Source organism: Cynocephalus volans, chromosome 10 (assembly GCF_027409185.1).
Source record: "Cynocephalus volans isolate mCynVol1 chromosome 10, mCynVol1.pri, whole genome shotgun sequence".
Lineage (NCBI taxonomy): Eukaryota > Metazoa > Chordata > Mammalia > Dermoptera > Cynocephalidae > Cynocephalus > Cynocephalus volans.
The window spans coordinates 82,255,745-82,263,443 of record NC_084469.1 but is presented as its reverse complement, the minus strand read 5'-3'; positions in this window follow the sequence as shown (position 1 = coordinate 82,263,443).

The window sequence follows — 7,699 nt, the reverse complement described above, 5'->3', positions numbered from 1 at the left end:
ACAACAACAAAAAACCCCTCTAAAGGCCAATATCTCTGATAAACATAGATGCAAAAATTCTCAACAAAATATTAGCAATCAGAATACAGCAATCAAAAAAACTATACACCACGATCATATGAGATTCAACCCAGGGATGTAAGATGTTTCAACATACACAAGTCAATAAATGTGATACACCACATCACAAAATCAAGGACAAAAACCATATGATTATCTTAATAGATGCAGAAAAGCACTTGACAGAATTCAACATCCCTTCATGATAAAGACTCTCAGCAAACTAAGTTTAGAAGGAAAGTATCTCAACATAATAAAAGCCGTATATAACAAACCTACCACCAAAAACATTCTGAATGGGGAAAAGCTTTTAGCTTTTCCCTTAAGAATAGGAACAAGACAAGGATGCCCATCCTTACCACTCCTATTTAACATAGTACTAGAAGTACTAGCCAGAGCAATCAGGCAAGAGAAAGAAATAATGGGCATCCAAATAGGCAAAGACAAAGTCAAACTGTCCCTGTTTGCAGATGATATGACCCTATGTATAGAAAAACCTCCCTCCAGTCTCATCCTCTCAAGCCTGAATTTGCTCTGTTCTCTTTTATGGAATGTACTAGGCTGGCACTTTGTCTTTCTTTCCGGAATGTCCCTCCTTCCCATCTGCCTGGCAAATGCTGACTCATCCTTTATGTCTAGGCAGAAGGCTTGTCTCCCTCAGGAAACATTCCAGACTCTTGCTTAACATATCACACTAAAGGGGAGGCAGGAGCTCTGCAGGGACCACACTACTGCCACGTGATCAAGCAGCCCAGCCCAGTGCATGCACAGCGGGGACATGTCCAGCGGGGAGGCAGAAGCTCTGCAGAGACCACACCTCAGCCGCAAGACCTAGCAGCCCAGCCCAGTACATACGGAGCAGAGAGACATCCAGCAGGGAAGGCGGAAGCTCCGTAGACACAACACACCCTGTGGGGGGGCCGCTGCTGTGCAATCCAGCAGCAGGTAGGCTTCACCACCACCACTTTGCTCCATCACAAGCCTGGCCCAGCATGCACGGAGCAGGGAGATGTCCAGCAGGGTAGGTGGAAGCTCGGCAGACACCACACACCCTGCGGTACCACCCCGTGACCCAGTGGCCCAGCCTAGTCCAAGATGACCAGAGAGGTGGCTTCCCGGAGAGGCCCAAGACCCGAGGCAACCACACACGCAAGGCACTAGTGGCCAACCAAGCACTCACTGAGGTAGCCATACCAAATTGGCAACCCCAGCAACATCTTAGTCAGACAATAGTGTCAAACCTGTGGACTGTGAAACCCGCTGCCACAATAAATAAACATCAAAGAATAGATACCAGATATATGAAAAATCAAGAAAGTACATCACCAAAAGGGAATAACTCTCAAGCTCTAGATCCTATAGAACAAGAAGCCCTTGAAATGTCTGACAAGGAATTTCGAGTTGATAATTCTAAGGAAACTGAATGAGATACAAGAAAACTCAGCTAGACAAGATGACGAAACGAGGAAAAGTATACACGACCTGAAAGTAGAAATGTACAAGGAAATCAATGCCCTGAAAAAAAATGTAGCAGAGCTTGCCGAACTGAAGAATTTATTCAGCGAAATAAAAAACACAATGGAGAGTTTAACCAGGAGGCTTATAGAAGTTGAAGAGAGAAACTCTGAACTTGAAGATGGGCTGTTTGAAATAACACAGGCAGACAAAAAAGAAAAAGAAAAAAGAATCAAAGGAATTGAAGAAAATCTGAGAGAGATATCAGACAACCTTAAGTGCTCAAATATCCGAGTCATGGGTATTCCAGAAGGGGAGGAAAAAGGAGATTGCACTGAAAACATATTCAACAAAATAGTGGCAGAAAACTTCCCAGGTATACAAAAAGTCACAGATCTTCAGATCCAGGAAGCTCAAAGATACCCAAATGTATTCAACACAAAAAGGTCTTCTCCAAGACATGTTATAGTCAAGTTGGCAAAACTGAAAGACAAAGAGAGAATCTTAAAAGCTGCAAGAGAGAAGCATCAAATCACCTGTAAGGGAGCCCTAATCAGACTAACATCAGACTTTTCATCACAAACCCTAAAAGCTAGAAAGGAATGGGATGATATATTCAAAATACTAAAAGACAGAGATTGCCAGCCAAGAATACTCTACCCAGCAAGGCTATCCTTCCAAAATGAAGGGCAAATAGTATATTTCTCAGATAAACAAAAACTGCAGGAGTTCACCACCACACGACCACCCTTACAAGAAATTCTCAAAGGAGTACTGGGTTTGGTTCCTGAAAAATAACTACCACTGCCATAAGAACCCAAGAAAAATCAAAACCCAATAGTATAATAAAAATGGCATTCATGAAGAGAAAACAAACAAACTAAAAGGCTATCTACAACCTAAGGAACCAAAAAACACAGAAAACAAACCAGAAAGCAAGGAACAAAAGACACCTAAGACAATCAAACACTAATCAATAAAATGCTAGGAATAAATCAACACTTTTCAATAACAACTCTTAATGTAAATGGCTTAAATTCCCCAATCAAAAGACACAGACTGGCTGACTGGATTAAAAAGGAGGACCCAACTATATGCTGCCTTCAAGAGACCCACCTCACCCATAAAGACTCACATAGACTAAGAGTGGAAAAAGGATGGAAAAAGATTTACCACGCAAACAGAAAAGAAAAACGAGCCGGAGTAGCTATTGTTATATCTGACAAAATAGACTTTAAACTAAAAACCATAAAAAGAGACAATGAGGGACACTATGTAACGATAAAGGACTGATCCATCAAGAAGACATAACAATCATAAATATGTACGCATCCAATGTTGGAGCAGCCAGATTTATAAAACAAACTCTATTAGACCTAAAGAAGGAAATAGACACTAATACCATAATAGGAGGGGACCTGAATTCCCCACTGTCAATATTGGACAGATCATCTAGGTAAAGAATCAGCAGAGAAACACAAGATCTAAACAATACTCTAGACCAATTGGACTTGGCTAATATCTACAGAACATCCAATCCAACAACCTCAGAATATTCATTCTTCTCGTCACTACATGGATCAATCTCCAGGATAGATCACATATTAGGTCACAAATCAAGTCTTGACAAATTCATAAAAATTGGAATTATCCCATGTATTTTCTCAGACCACAATGGATTAAAATTAGAAATCAATAACAAACGAAATTCTGGAAACTATACAAACACATGGAAATTAAACAGCATTCCACTAATGACATATGGGTCCAAGAAGAAATCAAGCAGGAAATCAAAAAATTTATTGAAACAAATGAAAATAATGATACATCATATCAAATCCTGTGGGATACTGCAAAAGCAGTACTAAGGGGGAAATTTATCACATTAAATGCTCACCTCAGAAGAATGGAAAGATGGCAAGTGAACAACCTAACACTTCACCTTAAAGAACTAGAAAAACAAGAACAATCCAAACCTAAAGTTAGCAGACAGAAAGAAATCATTAAGATCAGAGCAGAACTTATTGAAATTGAAACCCAAAAAACAATACAAAAGATCAATGAATCAAAAAGTTGGTTTTTTGAAAAGGTAAATAAAATTGACAAACCATTAGCATGGCTAAAAAAAAAAAAAAAGAAGAGAGAAGATTCAAATAACAAAAATTAGAAATGAAAAAGGCGATATTACAACTGATTCATCTGAAATACAAGGAATCATTCGAGACTACTATAAACAACTATATGCCAACAAATTTGAAAATCTGGAGGAAATGGATAAATTTCTGGATACACACAAGCTCCCAAAACTGAACCATGAAAACGTAGAAAATTTGAACAGACCAATAACAATAAAGGAGATTGAAGCTGTTATCAGAAGGCTCCCAACAAAGAAAAGCCCAGGACCAGATGGATTCACAGCAGAATTTTACCAAACATTCAAAGAGGAATTGACACCGATTCTTTACAAACTATTCCAAAAGATTGAAACAGATGCAAATCTCCCAAACTCATTCTATGAAGCAAACATCATCCTGATACCAAAACCAGGTAAAGATATAACCAAAAAAGAAAACTACAGGCCGATATCCTTGATGAATATAGATGCAAAAATCCTCACTAAAATACTAGCAAACAGAATACAGCAACACATACGTGTAAGTATTCACCACGATCAAGTGGGATGCATCCCAGGGATGCAAGGTTGGTTCAACATATGCAAATCAATAAATGTGATACACCATATTAATAAAATCAAACACAAGGACCATATGATCATCTCTATACATGCTGAAAAAGCATTTGATAAAATTCAGCACTCATTCATGACAAAGACCCTCTAAAAGTTAGGTATAGAGGGAAAGTATCTCAACATAATTAAAGCCATATATGATAAACCCACTGCCAATATCATCCTGAATGGGGAAAAGCTGAAAGCTTTTCTGTGGGGAGCTGCCCACGTTACACCGTAATCGCCATTACAAGATGGTGCCGGCCGACACTGACAATCGGCAAAAACAAGTCTAGAGCGCATGTGCTGGGAAATTCCCCGACCTCCAGTCTCTGCCTCTCCCGTGGCGTCATCTGGGCTGATGCACGACCGCCAGTCAGAGAGGGACACGTCCTAGGCGAGGGACAGTTTTCTATAAAAGGGAACGGGTTTCTGTACTTGGGGTCTCCGCCCCGATAAGCTTGTGCTCTGCCTCTCAAGACGCATTAAAGCTTTACTGCAGAAGGATCCTGTGTGTGCCGCGTCGTTCTTGCTGGCGAGACGGTTGCGCGGGACATCTGGTGCCGAAACCCGGGAAATTTGTGACATCGTCAGCACCTTCGGAGACCCCCTGGTGACAGGGAGGATTCAGAACTGCAGGAGGGTAAGTTCAGAGAGGTGTGTCTGTTCTTGGTCTGGGGTGAATTCGGTTAGATTACAAGGTTTTAGACTCATCCCTTGGTGTGGTCAGACTGACGTAGATACGCAGCTGCACCTGAGACCCGTGTGAGCCTCTCGTACATAAGGGAGCGGTGTGTCTCACAGCGCCTCCTAAAGCAGGGCGCATTATGGGTTCCACGCAGTCTATGGTTACCGCGTTAGAGGCTGTGCTGAGACAACGTGAGATCAAAGTAGGGGGCCGTGTACTCAGAAATTTTGTGAAAGAGGTAGATCGTGTGGCGCCATGGTATGCCTGTTCCGGCTCCCTAACCTTGAGCTCTTGGAACAAATTGGGCAAAGACCTTGACCGCAAGTACGCAGAGGGAGACCTACGTCAGGGCACCAAGACCATTTGGAAGTTCATTAAGAATTGTTTGGAGGATGAAGGCTGTAAACCGGTAGTGACAGAAGGACAAAATATATTAGAGGAAGTCCAAGACAGCATGTCAGAAACTGAACGGAGTGAGAGGATGGGTACCCGCAAAAGGAGAGACGTCTCCAAAAAGGTAAACGGCCCTCCCGGTAAGTCTGCTGACAAGGGAGTGAAAAAGAAAAAGGGCCCTCCTGGCGAGTCTGCTAACGAGGGAGAAAGTCAGCGCCCAAGTGATTTTCAGGAAAAAAGGGACAGCCTCTATCCCCTGAGGGAGCTGGGAGCCCTAAACTTAGGGGATTCGGGCTCTGATTCCCTCGGTCTTAGTGATGAGTCAGAACTAGAGGAAGAAGCGGCTAGATATGAGGAAGAGAGATATCACCCTGATGAATATTGGAGAAGTGACGCAGAAAGGTTAACGCGGCCGCCGCCCACGGCGCCGCCTCCCTATGCGTCACGCTCATCCGCCTTCTCGCTGATCCCTGAAAGGGTGAGGAAAAGACTGACCATGACCTTTCCGGTCTTTGAGACTTCCGAGGGAGGACGGGTCCATGCCCCTGTTGAGTTTACTCTGAGCCTGATAAGAGATTTCAATGGAAGGTCTTGCCTCAGGGCATGGCTAATAGCTCATATCTCCTCCCGGAGAGTATTAACTCCTGCAGCAGATCAAGCCTTACAGGTCGTTGAAAGTGCCTTACAAAATGCTTCAAAAGTTATTGGGAGATATAAATTGGCTGAGACCATTTTTAAAAATCCCCTCTGCTGAGTTAAAACCTCTTCTTCTGTTGCTCAGGCCCTGAACACACAAACTGCAATAAATTCTCAGTTAAGGGGAGGATTGATGGTGGTCAATCAAAGGGTAGATTTAGTCCAAGAACAAATAGAGGTTCTATGGCAAATTGCACAACTGGGATGTCAATGGAAATATTCAGGATTATGTGTAACTAGCATCCAATATGAAAATTATACCAGGGCAGCAAACTTGTCTCATCGCTTGTCTGAGTATCTTTTAGGAAACTGGACAGGAGACTTTGACGGCCTGATGCGGGACCTGCGCTCTGCCATCGTGGCTGTGAATTCGACAAGAGTGGATGCCTCTTTTGCAGCTGGATTGTCCTCCTGGATCACAACTGCTATGTCACATTTCAAGGAATGGGTGGGGGTGGGATTGTTTGGGGCGGCCCTTTGCTGTGGACTAGTGTTCCTTCTGTGGCTGGTCTGTAGGCTGAAAGCCCAAACACAAAGAGACAAGGTGGTCGTTGCCCAAGCACTTGTGGCTCTGGAGCAAGGAGCCAATCCCGATATTTGGCTATCTATGCTCAAAGACTAGTCCCCCTTCTTTTCGGCTGGCCTCCCTGAAAACTGGTCAGTGGGGTTCGCCCTGGCTCGTGCTGGCCCACAATTCACAATTCAGAGTCCGTTCCAGTAGGTCCAGAGACGGGCAACTTCCCCCCGGATGTGTGCCGACCTAAGACATGGTGCCTGGTGGCGATAGGGTTAACCTTTGATGGGTAAGGTCACGGCCTGAGGTGGGTCGACCTAAGACAGGACTACTGGCTAGACATGTTGTGGCCAATGAGCTTGCTCCAGCCTCTTAATGTAATAAGAAAGGGGGAGATGTGGGGAGCTGCCCACGTTACACTGTAATCGCCATTACAAGATGGCGCCGGCCAACACTGACAATCGGCAAAAACAAGTCTAGAGCGCATGTGCTGGGAATTTCCCCACCTCTAGTCTCTGCCTCTCCCGTGGCGTCATCTGGGCTGATGCACGACCGCCAGTCAGAGAGGGACACGTCCTAGGCGAGGGACAGTTTTCTATAAAAGGGAACGGGTTTCTGTACTTGGGGTCTCCGCCCCGATAAGCTTGTGCTCTGCCTCTCAAGACGCATTAAAGCTTTACTGCAGAAGGATCCTGTGTGTGCCGCGTCGTTCTTGCTGGCGAGACGGTTGCGCGGGACATCGATGGAAATAAAGGGCATTCAGATTGGAAAAGATGAAGTCAAACTGTCCCCGTTTGCAGATGACATGATCCTATATATCAAACAGCCTAAAGCCTCTACAAAAAAACTCTTGGAGTTGATAAATGATTTCAGCACAGTAGCAGGATACAAAATCAACACACAAAAATCAGTAGCATTTCTATTCTCCAATAGTGAACATGCAGAAAGGGAAATCAAGAAAGCCTGCCCATTTACAATAGCCACCAAAAAAATAAAATACTTATGAATTCAGTTAACCAAGGATGTGAAAAATCTCTGTAATGAGAACTACAAACCACTGCTGAGAGAAATTAGAGAGGATACAAGAAGATGGAAAGATATCCCATGCTCTTGGATTGGAAAAATCAACATTGTGAAAATGTCCATACTACCCAAAGTGATATAC